The sequence below is a fragment of the Rhincodon typus genome, chromosome 22, assembly GCF_021869965.1.
Source record: "Rhincodon typus isolate 14 chromosome 22, sRhiTyp1.1, whole genome shotgun sequence".
NCBI classification, from domain to species: domain Eukaryota; kingdom Metazoa; phylum Chordata; class Chondrichthyes; order Orectolobiformes; family Rhincodontidae; genus Rhincodon; species Rhincodon typus.
In genome coordinates, this window is record NC_063353.1 from 6,825,957 (window position 1) to 6,844,586 (window position 18,630).

Sequence of the window (18,630 nt, forward strand, 5' to 3'; positions counted from 1 at the left end):
TTATCTGCTTTCCGGAGGGACAACTCTCTCCGTGACTCCCTTGTCCGCTCCACACTCCCCTCCAGCTCCACCACACCCGGCACTTTTCCCTGCAACCGCAGGAAGTGCTACACCTGCCCCCATACCTCCTCCCTCACCCCCATCCCAGGCCCCAAGAAGACTTTCCACATCAAGCAGATGTTCACCTGCACATCTGCCAATGTGGTATACTGCATCCGCTGTACCCGGTGTGGCTTCCTCTACATCGGGGAAACCAAGCGGAGACTCGGGGACCGCTTTGCAGAACACCTACGCTCGGTTCGCAACAAACAACTGCACCTCCCAGTCGCGAACCATTTCAACTCCCCCTCCCATTCCTCAGACGACATGTCCATCCTGGGCCTCCTGCAGTGCCACAACGATGCCACCCGAAGGTTGCATGAACAGCAACTCATATTCCGCTTGGGAACCCTGCAGCCCAATGGTATCAATGTGGATTTCACAAGTTTCAAAATCTCCCCTCCCCCCACCGCATCCCAAAACCAGTCCAACTCGTCCCTGCCTCCCTAACCTTTTTTTTTTTTTTTTTTTTTTTTTTTTTTTTTTTTTTTTTTTTTTTACCCCCTTGACCTGTCCGTCCTCCCTGGACTGACCTATCCCCTTCCTAACTCCCTACCTACACTCACCTTTCCTGGCCCCATCCCCGCCTCTTCGACCTGTTTGTTTCCTCTCCACCTATCCTCTCCTCTATCCCTCTTCTATCCGCCTCCCACTCTCTCCCTATTTATTTCAAAACCCCCTTCCCCTCCCCCTTTTCTGATGAAGGGTCTAGGCCCGAAACGTCAGCCTCTCTGCTCCTATGATGCTGCTTGGCCTGCTGTGTTCATCCAGCCCTGCACCTTGTTATCTTTATTGATTGATTGGTTTATTGTCACATGTAGCGGAGTACAGAGAAAAGCTTTATTTACGAGCATAGTAAGCAAGGATGTACAGATCAAAGATTATAAAAAGACTTAGACAGAGACATACAGCTTACATTGCACAGGTTGTGCGCAAGGCAATATCAACGTTAGCAAGATCAGCCTTATTTGAGACTAGAGAGTCCGTTGATCAATCTAATAATGGCTGGGAAGAAGCTGTTCCTTAACCTGCTGGTGCGTGTGTTCAAGCTTCTGTAACTTCTGCCTGACGGGAGAGGTTGTAGGAGATCATTACCGGGGTGTGATGGGTCTTTGATGATGTTGGCCGCCTTTCCACAGCAGCGAGCCATGTAAATAGAGTCCATGGATGGAAGGTTGGCTTCCGTGATGGTCTGGGCTGTGCACACCCCCTTCTGTAGTCTCTTACAGTCCTGGACAGAGCAGTTGTCATACCAGATCATTATGCACCCAGACAGTATGCTTTCTATGGCACATCTGTAGAACTTGGTGAGTGTCCTTATGGACATGCCAAATTTCCTGAGCTGCCTGAGGAAAGAGAGGTGTTGTTGTGCCTTCTTGACCTACTTGGAAACACATTGCTGTTCCTTCAGTGTTGCTGGGTTAAAATCTTGGAATTCTCTTTCTAAGGGCATTGTGGGTATATCTACATCTCATAGACTGCAGCTGTTCAAGAAGGCAGCTCATCACTACTTCTCAAGGGCAACTAGGGAACGGCAATAAATGCTGTTCCAGCCAGGGACACCTACTTTCCAAGACTGAATTTTAAAAAAGTTACATCATTCCAATGTCATTTCAGAATGATAAATTCATGCATACATACACATAATGCTATGCTACTCCCTCCTGCACCACAGTCTGCATATCGGACTAACAATGTATCAGCCTACAGTGTGATCTGAGAAAAACATTTGAAGAAATTCCAACTTTAGAGTTTAAAAGCAAGATCATTTCAAACTTCTGGCAACCACAACACACCACAGAATTGTTTACATTTCACCAAATCATAATATTAAGGATATTGCTAGAAATGCTTGAAAATTAAGGATGTAAATTAAGTTTGTGTAGAAGTGTTGACTGAAGAGTATAACATTCTGCCCTACAGACATTTATATTTAAAGTATGAATTAAATCTATTGTTAGCACTTTGTAAAATTAATTGCATACACTTGCATTCCACTCCCAGATGATTAATTACAGCTACCCTGCTAACTTCCCATGATATCCAAGACGTCAGTAAGTCACTATAGCTGTGATTCAAATAAATATTAAACACAGCTGCCTTTTGTTATTCTTGCAGACCAACTAATCTCGGTCATACTTCTCAGGAATTTGCCATTCTATAAGAGCTATTCACCACGGCTGAGGCACTTGCAATAAATCTGCAGTCAAGTTGGAGCTAAGACTCAACATTTGTGAAATAGCCCAGATTTGCCGCTTAGAAATGCAACAAGCTAAATGGTGTGACTCTTTGGAATACAATTCACCAATCAAATGAAAGCCTTTTGGATTTTGTTGGACTTCCTGTGCGTGGCCACGTTTTTGTTGCAACCTGTCCCAGAAAAGACGCGTGTGGCAACTTGAGGAGATGGTACTGGCAGTCTCTGGTTGACTGGTCGCCTTGGAGACAGGGGGTCTATTTTATGGGAGGCTGATATGCCGAGCAGGTACATGCCTGTAATCTTGCAATAACATGAGGTCTCAAGATGTTTTCTAGCCAGTGAGCACACTGCCTCCAATCTGTGACCCAGTGTATCCCATTAATTCCTCTTACAATTACCTGCTTCGGTTTTGATATTTTTGCCCACAAAGTTGCTGGACATGTGAGTTGTTAACAGCGTGGTGAGGATAATAGGCATCTGGGACTTGGATGAACAACAGGACAAACAACTTATTCCCTGAACCAAGAAGATTAAAGGATTAAGAGTTAAACAGAGAGAAAAGGGGGTGGGAGTGGTAGAAAGGGGAGCAAATTAGAATTAATGTAATCAATATTAAATTCTGCCCAATAATACTGAGATTTTAAGACATTCGACAATTAAGCTAAATTATTGTGGATTGTAAAACATGTGACTAAACAGAATCATAGTGTCACACAGCACAAAAACAGATCCTTCGGTTCAACTCGTCCATGCCGACTGGACATCCCAATCTGACCTGGTCCCATTTGCTAGCAATTGGCGCGTATCTCTCTAAACCCTTGGCTATTCATATACCCATCCAGATACCTTTTAAATGTGTAATTGTACCAGCTTCCACCACTTCCTCTGGCAGCTCATTCCGTACATGCACTACTCTCTCAAATGTTGCCCCTCAGATCCTTTTAAAATCTTTCCTGTCTCAGCTTAAACCAATGCCCTCTAGTTTTGGACTCACCCTGGGGAAATGAACTTTGCCATTCACGCTATCCATGCCCCTCATGATTTTATAAACCTCCAAAAGGTTACCCCTCAGCCTCCAACACTCCAGGGAAAATAGCCCCAGCCTATTCAGCCCCTCCTTATATAACTCAATCTTAAACTTTGCACAGTATCAAAAGTAGAGCACCATCTTTGTTAAGTAGAGTGACAATGTACAGCATTTCTGACATCCTTTGACCACATGAGTGAAGAGGTCCAACAGGTCTCTTTGACGTGGGTAGATGGAGTCTCCAGGTAATACTTGGGTTCATGCTTGTAAGGACTGGTTTGTCACTGAAGATTGCTGCCCGACTGAGAGATCTCAGAAGTCTAAAGGCAGAGCCCCTGAAACGTTTAAGAAAATCTGATGACTTACTGGGACTAAGGGACAAAGTATCCAACTTCTGAGATAAATTGCACGTCAACAGAAAAAATGCATTGACTATAAATCCCAAGATTGCAGCAAAGAGTTGGACATGATGCAAGTACAGACTGGAACAAAAACAGAAATTGCTGGAGAAACTCAGCAGTTCTGGTAGCATCTGCAGAGAGAAAGCAGAGTTAACATTTCGGGTCCAGTGACCCTTCTTCAGAATAGACTGGACTAAGTCTTGAATAGTATCCTTGATTTCCCATCTGTTTCTGGCTCAGATCCCCCCAGCAGAATGAACTAGTCGAATTTGGCCAATTTGGCCAATGACAATGTACACATCCTAACAGGTAACTGCAGAATGCTGGTAGGCGGATCTCAGAAAGATGACTGGGAGCTGTGTACAGTGCATGGTGCTGGAATATTTTGTGTTGCGTCAAGCAGCCTTGGCTAAACTAGAGTCGATGGGTATTAAGGGCAAACTCTCTGCTGGTTGGAGTCATACCTAGCACATAGGAAGATGGTTGTGGTTGTTGGAGGTCAGTCACCTCGGCTCCAGGAAATCTCTGCAGGAATTCCTCAAAATAGTGTCCTAAGCCCAACCATCTTCAGTTTCTTCATCAATGACCTTCCCTCCATCATAAGGTCAGAAGTGTGGATGCTTGCTGATGATTGAACAATGTTCAGCTGCATTTGTAACTTCTCAGATACCAAAGCAGTCCATGTTCAAATGCAGCAAGTGCTGAACAATATTCTGACTTGGGCTGATAAGTGGCAAGTAACATGCGCACCATACAAATGCCAGGCAATGCCCATCACCAATAAGAAAGAAACTAACTACTGCCCCTTGACATTCAATGGTGCCACTGTCATTAAATCCCCCACTATTAATATCCTGGGGGTTATCATTGAGCAGAAACTCAACTGAACCCGTCACATAAACACAGTGGTTACAAGTCCAGGTCTGAGGTTAGGAATACTGCGGCGACTAACTCTTCTCCTGACTCCCCAAAGCCCATCCACCATCGACGAGACACAAGTCAGGAGCGTGATGGAATATTCCCCATTTGCCTGGATGGATGCAACTCCAACAATACTTGAAGAAGCTTGACACTATCCAGGACAAAGCAGTTTGCTTGACTGGCACCCATATCCACTCACATGCTGACGCTCAGTAGCAGCAGTGTGTACTATCTACAAGACGCACTGCAGAAATTCACTATAGATCCTCAGACAGCACCTTCCAAACCCATGACCACTTCCGACTAGAAGGACAAGAGCAGCAGATACATGGGAATACCACCCCTGTAAGTTGCCCTCCAAGCCGCTCACCATCCTGACTTGGAAATATATCACCGTTCCTTCACTGTCACCGGCTCAAAATCCTGGAATTCCCTCCCTAAGGCCATTGTGGGTCAACCTACAGCACTTGGACTGCAGCCTTTCAGGAAGGCAGCTCACCACCATATTCTCAAGGGCAATTACAGATGGGCAATAAATTCTGGTCCAGCGAGCAGTGCCCACATCCCACGAGTGAACAAAAAAAAGTCACACCGAGAACCATCAAGAAGTTGAGTTCTGTTTACTATTGATTTGCTGAATGAACCTATGAAGTCAAAGATAAAGAAGATGGAGTACAAGAGTGGCAATGGTGAAACTGGTGAGTGTGATAACAAGTGAGATATTGCAATGATGAAAATAATGGCCTTAATATCATTCCTGCTCCAACTTCAAGCCTTCCACATTGGGTTAAATGATCTATCCCCCAGTGAATGTTAATGTGAAATGTTGTCAAAATTATCACAATGACATTTTCAGACAATTATCAGAGAGGAATATGAGGAGCAACAGGCCTTAACTTTGGATTGTAGTCGCTGGTTGTGTGTAGCTTTATGCACTGGAATATATAAAAACGTCGAATATCCATTCACAGGAGCCCTATTGATTCTAAAGTGATTTTCAGGCAAAAGTGGTCATCTCTGGAGCCTTTAATCAGGCCGCAAAAAACTTTGACCATTCCCAACCAAGCTGGATGAAGAGTCTCTGTGCATTAGACATACTAACATTATCACAGCTAATGGCATTGCAAAGTTTATGATCAATTGGGAACACATCGGAGAAGAATGTACTTTGTTCACCAGATCCTGTGTCTAATAATGTAAGTGACAGGTCATGTCTGCAGAACTTGTTTCTTTGAAGTCAAATGCATTTAGTACTTTCTTAAACCCTGTGGCTCCTATTAATAGAGTATATATTGCGTTCTTCAAGCAGTTGGTAATAAGGAATTCCATTACATGACCCCGCATCAGACTTTAGGGTAGAGAAACCTTCTTGCATTACACCCTGAACAGTGAGAACATCAGCTAGCCTGAAATGTCACTGAAAATAGCTGGCAGCATTGGCATCTTGACCTTCAGCCAACCTGAGCCATGCTTGGCAACCTACTTACCAGTGGGAGACCACTCCAGAAACGACAAAGACAGCCCTTTCAGCAGCAGAATAGCTTCTACACAAACTCAGTTCTTGTCCTGACAGCAACACTTGATGCTCTCTCAAGAGCTTTTACACTGCTATAAATGACCATCAACAAGAGCCCTATTGATACAGTTGGTTGGATCTACTTAGATTATTGCAGTTGAAGTATGAACAAGTAGGGAAGGGGTTCACTGGTTGTGTTAGTGGCTAATTGTGTCGCCTTGGTGATTAATCTTTGCTTATCAGCTATTAGGGTAATTGGAGTTGATTTCTTTTTGCAAAATGCAACATTAATGTGGGTTATGGAAGTGTTGAATGATGTATGGTCACTGTACAGGACTTTTATACTGGCCCTTGGCCATCACATTCTCTATCATGGCATTCCCGTAGATGTCAGTCACATCAAAGTCAACGCGCTTTCACTGAGTTCTTCTGTTTGTCACTCACCTCAATAGAGCCAAGAGAAGAAACAATATAGAAACAGTGAGTACAACAAAGAAAATTCTCCTACACCTCTGGCTTTACAAGATGTCGCATCATGTTTTGTGGTGAGTATTGTATTACTCAAGAGAATAATATGAAGCTATGAAAGGATATTGTGACTGATCCACATGCTACCAGATGAATGGGCCTTTCTCAGGCATAATCATGCTTGGGACAGCCAACTGTGTGGCTGACCCCATAAGCAGAAGGGTGAATGAGCTCTGACCACCCATTCAGTAAGCGGACACCCCTCATATCCACTTGACCATAGAGTGTGCCTGGATTTCCTCAGGGTAGTGTTCTAAGGCAAACTATCTTCAGCAGTTTCTCTCCATCAGAAGGTGAGAAGTGAGGATTTTCGCTGAAAATCACAGAATGTTCAGCACTATTCGCAACTCCTCAGATACTGGAGCAGTCCATTTCCAAATGCAGCAAAATCTGGATTATATCCGCGTTTGGGCTGACAAGCAGCAAGTAATATTTAACCCACATATAACTATCCCCAACAAGATTTTCTAACCATCTCATCTTGAGTTTTGAGTACGCTGACATGTTCAGCCTTTGGAATCTCCAGTATTTCTGTGCGGTACCTCAGAGGCACCACTACCTATCTACTGTTCGATTGCAGATCTTTGATAGGGGGCTCTACTTTACTCATCCATACCCCCTTTTTAATAGAGTAACATTGAGAGACTGAATCTGCCTCAGTTTCAGTGTGAGCAGCTAGAAGGGGGAGGCAGTGGCCTAGTGGTATTATCGCTGGACTGTTAGTCCAGAGACTTAGATAACTTTCAGGGGAGCCAAGTTTCAATCCCACCACGATAGATGGTGGAATTTGAATTCAACAAAAATGTGGAATTAAGAGTCTAATGATGACTATGAATCCATTGTTGATTGTCAAGAAAAACCCATCTGGTTCACTAAGTTCCTTTAGGGAAGGAAACTGCCATCTTTACCTGGTATGGCCTACAGGTGACTCCAGACCCACAGCAATGTGGTTGACTCTTAGCTGCCCTCTGGGCAATTAGGGATGGGGCAATTAATGTTGGCCTTGCCAGTGATGCCCTCATCCCATGAGTGAATTAAAAAAAGTCTGAGTAAGTGTTTTTAACCATGTGTCAGCTTATTGAGCTGCTCTCAAGGACATTCTATTAATATCTTCTTTCGGTCTCCTCAAATTGACTGAGCTTGTCTGCCTATGTAACCACACAGTCAGGGAAAATGCCAGGCATGTTCTTCTGCAGCTGTGCAGTCTCCCTGACCCCAACTGGTTTCTCAGGAACCAGTGGGGACACTGCTACCTTTGATCCTACAAGGTCATTGCTAAGAAGCAGGTCGACCCTATCACAGAGACAGTGGGGTTGACTCCCACAGTCACCAATCCCACCACAAGATCGACCTCCGGTAAAGGCGAATGGACCCTCCGTCAATCCTTTTTATCAGCATCTTGGCACTAACTGCACCCACTGCTGGGCAGGCCGTGCCCTTTCCCAGCAGCAATGTTTGGGCTGGCCCCGGTATCCCTCAGTATCTGTACAGGGCATGCTTGTCCTCACCCTAGGGAAATGTGGCCACCCTACCTTTGGATGCAAAATCCTAATAATTCCCAGGGATTAGTTTCACCTCATCCACAATCTCAGCAGCTCCTTTACAGGGATTCACAGCTGCAGTCTGTTCTCCAACTTTGCTCCATTGAGGGATATGTGCCTCAATGGTTCCCATTGATTTTACTTGTTGCTTCCAGCAGTTAAAACACACAGGCTTCTTGCCCTTACTATTCATCTCAGCACCACCCTGTCTGTCCTGAGGAGGGCTCCCAGCACTTTTCTGTCTCCCATGGGTGCTCAGTTGCCCATTGCTCCCCCCACTTCAATCCTTTCCAATTAGTTAGGGATAACTGGGCAAGGGTTTCTTCGGAAACAGGCATTTGGGGATCTGCTCAGAATCATCAGCCAATGTAACTCCCTAATGGGACCCAGTCACTCTCTGTTCCTCAAGGTGTATTCTTATTGGAGAGAGGATGGAGTGTTTAAGCTTTTCAAGGTGAATTATTTCACGTAGGTTTTCAAAGTAGGTTCTGTTTTAGGTGATCATACTCACTGATCAACAGTCAGCAAATGCAACCTTTCAAATATCAGGGACATGTGGTCAGACCAATTCCTGAGAGTATATAATGATGGATGGTACATCTCCAATGGTAACTAGTACACATTTAAGTTATCCCTTTGTACTACCTCCTAATCAATAGCACTTTCCTCAGGCAAGAGTGAGCTTTCCCCAAAGGGTTACACAGCAGTAATATGGACCAGAGTTGGGCTGCCTATATTAATTGATGAGCCACTTGAAAGAGATCAAGGTTTCTGTTAAGTTGGTGTTTCCTTTGAAACTAGCAATTATGTCCCAGTTAGACAAATCTGAACAGGAACACTTTATTAACGATGCTCCGACCTCAACAGTTGGTTCTAGACAGGATCCAAGCTGGGTCACTTGACCAGCTCTCTTAAAGGGGCACCACCCCTAATTACATACATAACAGTTTTCATCTCTTCTTGATCAAACTTAGGAACTGACCAAGCAAACTCAGAAGCCTCTGCATCCCAAGTCTGAGACAGTGCTGTTTTTGTGGGACGTAGTAACATTCTTGTTCCTAAGCTTGATCTATCTTAGTGTAAATTCCCTTTCCTTCTATTTTTCCTGAAGATTTCATCTCTCTCCATGCTCTTTCCTCTTTTTACCTTTTCACTCTCTCTCTCTCTCTCTTTCTCTTTCCTCTTGCTAACTGTCTTTGCCTTTCCTTCTCTTTACCTTGAAGTTTTAATTTCCGCTACTCCAATTTTAATCTCCCCGAAGCTACTCTATCTGATTCATTGCCTTTAATATCCATCTGGAAAACATTGGTCATTCCCTTTCAAAATATCAGGTTCTTTGGCTTTCAGCCAAAATTCAAGACGCAAGTTCCTCACTAAATCTTTTAACTGTCATATCCTCAGAAATAACTTCCCCTTATTCTGTTAGAAATGCGCTGGCATCCTATACAGACAAGTTTGTACTGCAGCAGTGCAAAGCTGTGAAAGGCTTTGCAAGTTTAAAAACAATAGTTTCAAAGTGATAATATACCTTCTCCAGTTCTTTTCTTTAATCTGTGGGTTTAAATCACAACATGAGCACCCAATTTGTTATGATCAGGCCTGGTTGATAGAGCCATAGAGTTATACAGCATGGAAAACAGATCCTTCGGTCCAACTCATCTGAACCAACCAGACCTCCCAGCTGACCTGGTCCCATTTGCTAGCATTTGGCCCATATCCCTCTAAACCCTTCCTACACAGATGCCTTTTACAGGCACCACCCTCTGCATGAAAAAGTCACTCCTCACATCCTTTTTAAATCTTTCCTTTCTCACGTTAAACCTATGCCCTCTAGGTTTTAACACCACCATCCGAGCAAAAAGACCTTGGCTATTCACCCTATCTGGGCCTCTCATGATTTTATAAACTTCTATAAAGTCACCCCTCAGCCTCTGACACTCCAGGAAAAAAAGGCCCAACCTCTTCAGCCTCTCCCTATAACTCAAACCCTCCAGTCCCAGCAACATCCTTGTAAATCTTTTCTACACCCTTTCAAGTTTAGTGACATCCTTACTATAGAAAGGTGACCAGAATTGAATGCAGTATTCCAAAAGTGGCCACACCAATGTCGTCTACAACCACAACATGACATCTTAACTCCTATATTCGCTGTTATGACCAACAAAGGCAAGTGTGCCAAATGCCTTCTTCAATACCCTGTCTACCTGCAACTCCACTTTCAAGGAACTATGAACCTGAACTCCAAGGTCTCTTTCTTGAGCAACACTCTCCAGGGCCATTCCATTAAGTGTATAAGTCCTGCCCTGATTTCCAAAATGCAGCACCTCACATTTATCTAAATTAAACTCCATCTGCCACCCCTCGGACCATTGGCTCATCTGATTAAGATCATGTTGTACTCTGAGATAATCTTCTTTGTTCCCTAATTTATTATGGTTTCAGGCAGGACACCCCAAATTGTGAAGCTCCCAGCTGAGAAGGGGTGAAATAACTCCCTTTCTTTATTCACTCACCCAACAAGTTTAATTTACAAAGGATCCGTTCCCTGTGGATACCTATATCCCAGACCGAATGAGTTTATGTTTTAAAAGGGGCCAGCTCAACCAGGCTTCCTTAAATTAACACAAGAGCAAATTTATTAGTTACTAAATGCAAGAAGAAATAATAATGCCATTCACATACACGCAGGTTCAGGTCACTCTACTTGACAAAGGAGCAGCGCTTCAAAAGCTTGTGATTTCAAATGAACCTGTTGGACTATAACCTGGTGTCATGTGACTTCTGATCTTGTCCACCCCAGTCCAACACTCGCACCTCCACATCAGGTTCAGAGTAAGAAGTGAGTCTAAAAAAAGACAGAAATCAAAGCAAAGGTCAGTCTCTATAATGAGTAGAAAGTAGAACCTTTGCAATGAATGTTATTGGTAGTCTTGACATTGTTAGTTGTTAGTAATTGATTCTGGGATTCTTGGCTTTGCAGGTTGATTGAAATTCTTTTGTCCAGGTTCCTTTTGACAGTGGCTGGCTGTCAGCATTCAATGTGAGAAATGTTTCCTCTTTACCTGCAGTGCAGGTGCATTTATTGTTTGTCCTCCAAGCTGTGACCCCCACAGTACACTAGTCCACACTAGGATGTCAGGCCAGTAACACATCCAGACCTGTTTGAAATTTACTTTTAAACCCTGTCCCTGTGTATCCTTGAAAGAGGAAAATATAAATATGTTTATCACACAGACTGCTATCTTCTTTTACCATCATATTAACAGTCTGAGATACTCACAGGGATTACCGTTCAGGTTGTAGTGCATTTCTTTCCCTGGAGCTGCAGGTATGAAATTCCACAGTTCCTCTCCAGGCAGCCGTCGGAATTACATCATCAAATCATTTTGGCTGGATCTTTTAAAGAACAGGTTGGAATTTAAAGGTTTGATATGTCCTTAGAACTATGATCCACTGTCAAGATGAACCCCAGTGAATTTGTCGGCAGAAGGATTGGAAATTTGATGTTGGTACTTTAATTGGCCCTCCAACTAAAGCCAGTATTTTCAGGACCCCTTCCCCCACTACTGTCCCTAACTTCAGAATGTTTTATTCTGCTGTTTTTGCTAATATTGCCACCGGCATATTTGTATCCTTCTCCATCGTATGTCTGGTCTTTCTAGCAGAATTTCTAAGACTCTTGTCTTTGCGTGCTTCTTTATAGTTAGATCTCTATTTCCCTTTAGCACTGCTGATGTCAGAGTAACATCATCAATTACATCTTCATCAGTTCTATGTTCCAATCTACACAGGGCACCCCGCAAATTCAGTGCCAATGGTTTCTCACTTGTTACACCTATCCTGGCTAACTCCCCTGCCCACCAAAGTCTTGAAATCCTTCATGGTCTTCTGTTCCCTATCTTCATAACCTCTTCAACCCAACAATTCCTGTCAACCCCAAAATACTGGCTCCTCTGACTCTGGGTTTTGTGTATTGCCCTTCTTCACTCAATCATTGGGTGGCCATGACTTTAGCTGCCTCAGCGACAACTCAGATATTTCATCCTTAAACCACTGGCTATCCCCCTCAATCTCTTCCTTTAAGACCCTGTCTAAAACCTTCCCACTTGATCACTCCTTTACCTACACATTCCATCATCTCCTTACGTTCAGTGTTTATTTTGTGAATACATCTCTGTGAATTACTTTCAGATGTCCTCCTTCTTTTACATTATGCCAGTGCCAAATTGTCTATACAACTCTAGTATCAGGTTTGTTTCTGTTTGGATTAAAACCAAACATCTCGATGAAGCTTTATCGCTGGGCCCTGTTGGCGTAGAATCATCAAATCTAAGTGAATGGAGGCCATTGAGGCTGGGACTCGCTCTCAAAGAGTAGATCAGTCCCAATCCACCAATCCTTATTCAAGTTCCTGCAACTTTTTCTCCTACAAATATTTTTCTGATTTTCCTTTAGAAGTTTAATATTGAGTTGCCATCTCCCACCCAATCAGATAGTTCATTCCAAATCCTCACCATGTGATTAAGAAAGATTTTCCTCCTGTCACCTCTGGGTACTTTTGCCATTCACCTCAAATCTGTGAGATCTGGTTACCAACCCTTCAGACATCGAGAACACATTCACTTTGCTTGGTCTAAACCGTTTTGCACTTTGGCATTTTGGTAAGGCAAATCAGGGCAGGACTTATAGACTTTATGGTAGGGTCCTGGTGATTCTTGCCAAAGAAAGAGACCTTGGCGTGCAAGTTCATAGTTCCTTGAAGATGGAGTCACAAGTTGACAGGGTAGTGAGGAAGGCATTTGGTACACTTGCCTTTATTGGTCAGTGCATTGAGTATAGGAGTTGAGATGTCATGTTGTGGCTTACAGGATACTAGTTAGGCCACTTTTGGAATGTCGTGTTCAATTCTGGGTTCCCTGCTGTAGGAAAGATGTTGTTAAACTTGAAATGGCTCAGAAAAGATTTACAAGAATGTTGCCAGGCTTGGAGGGTTTGGACTACAGGGAAAGGCTAAATAGACAAGGGTTATTTTCCCTGGAGGCTGAGAGGTGACCTTGTAGAGGTTGATAAAATCATATGGGGCATGGATAGGGTGAATAGCCAAGGTCTTTTCCCCATGGTGAGGGAGCCCAAAACTAGAGGTCATAGTTTTAAGGTGAGAGGGGAAAGATTTAAAAGGAACGTAAGGGATAACATTTTCACACTGCCAGAGGAAGTGGTGGAGGCAGGTATAATTACAACATTTAAAGGGCATCTGGATGGGTATATGAATAGGAAGGGTTTAGAGGGATAGGGGCTAAATGCTGTTAAATGGAAATAGATGGATTTGGGATACCTGGTTGGCGTGGACGAGTTGGACCGAAGGGTTTGTTTCCATGTTGTGCATCTCTATGACTTCATGTCACTTCCCTGAATATTCCTCTCATCCTCTTCTGCTCTGAGGATAACACCCCAGCTTCAGAGCCAGGGGTCACTGTCTATGGATACAGGTTAGACCATTTTGAGATGAGGAGAAATTTCTTCACCCAGAGAGTGATGAGTCTGTACTGAATGTTTTCAGGAAGAAGATCTACTTCTTAGGGCTAAAGGGATCAAATGGTATGCGAAGAAAAAAAGGACATGGTACTGAGTTGAATGATCAACTATGAATATATTGAATGGTAACGCAGGCTCGAAAGACCAAATAGCCTACTCTTGCTCCATTTTTCCGCATAACTGGAATCTCTGATCCCTACAACCAATCAAGTAATCCTTGTCTGTGGCTTTTCTAGTATATAACTTTCGTTTCCTTTGAATAGCTGCTAAATTTCTTCATGGATCATCAATCAGTGGTCTGGTGAATGAAGTGAGCGGCAAAAATATATATTTTGAATATTTCAAATGCTGCTGTGTTTGTCTCCTCTTCTAATACAGTAGCATTGATTTGCTGTTCTTACAGAAATTCCTTTAAAAGAAAAAACAGATGAATAAGTTAGATTTCTAATAATACAGGTATGTCACAGTTCTGATCTCTCGATTACAACATGCTCAGGACATGGACTCATGTCAAAAGTTGAAACCTGAGCTTCTGTCTGAAAATGCCAGATGAAAAAAAATTATGAGTTCAACAATAACAGTCACTTCATGAAGGAAAAGATCTCAATGTACAGCAGGATCACAGTTAGTGCAAAATAACTGACACCAGCGCTTAGATGGAGGCACTAGGAGAGGTGATCAAAAGCTTGGCCTAAGAGGCAGGGTTTAGGCAGAGTCTTGAAGATCGATCAAGAGAAATGGAGAATCAAAGTTGTTCAAAAAGGAAATATCAGATTTTAGACTCAAGGACAACTCAACAGCCCGAACTATAGCCACCAATGGTCAATCAAAGGAAGTAGCAGTACAAGAGTTGGAACAAAGTAGAACTCGTGGTGGGTTGTATTGGCTGGAGGAGGCTACAGGGATACAGTGAGGTGAGACTAGAGAGAGATTTAAAATGGGGAATGAGATTCTGTAAATCAAAGATCACATGATCATTGGGTAACTAATGCAAGTCCCCTAATATAGGAGCAATAGGTGAACAGTGTTTTTGGAGTCATAGAACGTACAGTGCAGACCATTCTACCCATCGTGCCTGTACTAGCTCCCCAAAGAGGGACACGGCCACTCTCCAATCCAATCTCCATGGCTCTCTAAATTAACCACATTCAAATATATATTCAGCTCTCTTTTAAAACCTGCTGTGGAATCTGCCTCCACCACTTTACCAGGCAGCACAATCCAAAGGCACTTACAACTGTCCAATTAAAGAAATTTCTCCTCATCTCCCTCCCAGCTGATAATCTTGAAATTGTGGCCCCTAGTTACCTAGAATTTGGTGTGAGTTAAAATACAGGCAGTAGACATTGAATCCAGCTCAGAGAAACATTGTGATATTTGAATTTTGAAATAATAACAGCGTGGATCGGGGTTTCAGTAGCAAATGAGCTGAAACAGGAACAGAGATGGCCATTATGGTGGAGTTTAACAAAAATGAGAGAAAATCAGAGACTAACACAAATGAACTCCTCACACATATAAATCTACCGGGTGAATTTGTATTTACAGATTTGTAATTGCAGATACATTCTGTTTTGGTCAAAAACCACACAATTTGTAGACAGTCAATGTGGGTTTTTGTAAATTCCTACTTTGGAAATAAAACCAGTCAGACTCCAAGTTGATACTCAGCCAGATTCTAAACAAGGCCTCATACCTAAAATGCATTGTCTGACCTGAGATGTCACCTCTGGTACACCGAGGGAACTGATAAAACCTTTAGTTATCTCAGGCTAGTGACTTGAAAGAAATCCGGGAATTTTCACATTAATCCTTTCTAACTGATTAAATGTTTTACAGCCATCTTAGGTTTGTCCAACACCGCATCAGTTCTGTGACACTTTGATCGTTTGCTTATAAATTCTGTGTCGAATGGCACCTCTCTCACTGACACCTGAAGAAGGAGCGAGACTCGGAAAATTTGTGTCTTCAAATAAACCTGTTGGACTATAACCTGGTGTCCTGTCATTTTTGACCTTGTCTACCCCAGTCCAACACATCACACTTTCCCTTAGGCTGCTGTGGGTGACAATGTCTAAGCTTGGGAGCAGTGGGAGGAGATTGTATGCTCAATCACTTTATACGTAAAAAAGAAAATTAATGTCTTGTTAACTGCTAGTTTCAATTAGCAACAATGTTTCCGTCCCTGTTAATGTCTGGATTTATTTTTAGCTACTTTAATTTCACAGCTGCTGCTTTAAAAAGAAACAAAAAAAATTTCCAAGTTTTGATGTTTATCTGGGGGCTGCACTTCTTACATGGAATAAAACATTCTGTATCTTAACCTATAATTAACTGTTTAATTCTTTGGACTATTGTCCTCGTGTAGTTATATATTTTGCAAAGAAAGCTGATCTGAATTCAAAATGGACACAAAAACATTAAAGTGGCCCCCAGGAGACACATTGTAGCAATTGTAACAAAGTCAGCCAGGTGGACCCATAGAATGTGAGATCCCCCACTGGGGCTGTTAATTTGATCCAATTAGATAAAAAGGGAGCGTGTCAGAGATTCTGGCACTCTGGGAGCTGACCTTGAAGAGGCAGAACTAGAGTCAAGGACTCTTCATGTGTAAATAAAGGGTGACATGGTGACAGGATACCGCCCCCTCTGTGGAATTGTTTCAGTGGCGATGAAGCATATTCCCGAAGAAATTCATTGGCAACAGTTGTCTTTGAGTTGGGGTAAGCATCTTTGGAATCATGCCGTTATTTGGGAAGCTTGACTCATTCGATCCTGCCATTGAAGACTGGGTCCAGTGTGTGGAAAGAATGTGTTTTTTTTTTCCCAGGCAAACAAATTTATGGCAGACGAAAAGCAACAAGTACATCTCCTGACAGCCTGTAGAGCTGCAGCTTTTTCTGTTGTGAGGAGCCTGACTTTCCCTAAGGCACCAGATATGAAAACCTTTCAAGAATTGATGGACAGAGTTAAGGAATATTACCAGCCAAGCCTCCTCTAATTCTGAGACACTATCATTTTTACTTGCCAATTCGAGAACCAGGGGAAACCATGGTTGACTAGGTTAAGATAGCTGCAGAAGTATATGACTTTGGTTTAAACCTGAATGAGATGCTTAGAGATTGTTTGGAAAGTGGGGTTAATGATGTAGGTATGCAGAAGTGCTTACCAGCTGAAGCCCAACTTGACTTCAAACAGATGCTAAAACTGGCTTTATCATTGTAAAATGTGGCAAGGAGAGCATATGAGCTGCAGGGTATTCCGATGGAAGTGGACACCCTCACCAGTCTGATTGAGCTTGGGAGACACCACTTGAATGCAGGCAATTGCATAGCCTCATTCAGGACATATCATGAACAGAGGGACTCTAGGTCACCCCACAGCAAAACCCCAAAACAAAGCCAAGCCTTGGCCAAACGGTTAAAATTTTCTTCAGGTTCCAGGCTGGCAAGCCATTGTAGTTCAGTCGGGATGTGGACTTGAGGCAGCTAAAGAATCCCACTAGACCAAAACAGAGAAAGGTAGCTCATGGGCTGGTATCCAGGAGAGTTCATGCCCTGGATAGCCCATCTACATCTGGTTTGGAACCGTTGAATTGCTTAACAACATCCAAATCAGAACCAATCAAAATAAGCATCTGTTCAAATGGTCATCTGGTTCTAATAGAGGTCGATACTTGCGTGGCTGTATCAGTGATCACAGAGCCAGTTTTTAACAAAATTTGTTCTGTGCTCCAGCCTTTAAGTTTGCACAAGCCCTCAATCAGGCTGAGAACCTATACCGGGAAACTGGTACAGATTAACTGGTACAACTTCAGTTCCGGTCTCTTACAAAAAGCAGTTGGTTCAGTTACCACTGATTTGTAGTAAAAGGCTCGGGTCCAACCTTGATGGGGTGATATTGATTGAGAAAGATTCACTTTGATTGGCTCAACATTTTTCGATGAAGCAATGGCTGCTTGAGTGAAGTCCTCATTAAATACCCAGAAGTTTTTCAGGAAAGTCAAGGGACTATCAAAGGAGCCAAGGCCACCTTGCATGTTGACCAGGAAGCAATTCTACGATTCTGCAAGGCCTACCTAGTGCCATTTGCCTTACGGGCAAAAGTAAAAGCAGAAATCAGGAGGCTGGAAAGTGAAGGAACCATCAAATCAGTCCAGTTTGCGGAAAGGGTGGCACTGGTTGTGCCGATTATGAAGCCCATTGGGTCGGTTCCCCCTTGTGGGGATTTTAGACAAACAGTAAACTGCTTTTTGCAGCTGGATAAATACCCAATCCCTCGCATAGAGGATTTATATGCAAAGCTGGAAGGGGGGCTCTCCTTCACGAAGCTGGACATGAGCCCACGCTTATTTGCAATTGCAGTTAGATGAGGATTCCCACAAGTTTGCTACAATTAATATCCATAAGGGTTTGTGCCAATATACAAGACCGCCTTTGAGGTATAACCAGCCTGTGCAATTTTTCAGCGGACAATGGAGAACATTTTGCAAGGTCTACCCCAGATTGCTATTTATCTGGATGAACTGGTAATAATAAGGAGCACTTAGAGAACGTGGACATTGTCCTCAGGCATTTCTTCCAGGTGGGTCTATGTGCTAGAAGGGAAAAATATATGTTCCATGCACTCCAAATGGCCCACTTGGGCTACAGAATCAACAAGATCGGGTTACCCCTGTTGGAACATAAAGTAAGGACAATCAATGGTGCAGGAGCTTAGGTCATTTCTTAGTCTGGTAAATTATTACAGAAAGTTCAAACATAATCTGGCCTCCATCCTGGCACCTTTGCATCAACTCCTATAAAAGGGTCAGCCTTAGAAATGGTCACATAGACAAGCCCTAGCTTTCAGTTAAGTGAAGA

The 18,630-nt window shown here is 43.0% G+C and overlaps 1 protein-coding gene across 1 annotated transcript in view; it reads right to left on the minus strand.

The window, feature by feature from the left end:
- Positions 1–18,630, minus strand: part of st8sia1 (ST8 alpha-N-acetyl-neuraminide alpha-2,8-sialyltransferase 1) — a 71,269-nt gene that overhangs the window by 43,175 nt on the left and 9,464 nt on the right. The gene's annotated exons all lie outside the window — the stretch shown is intronic.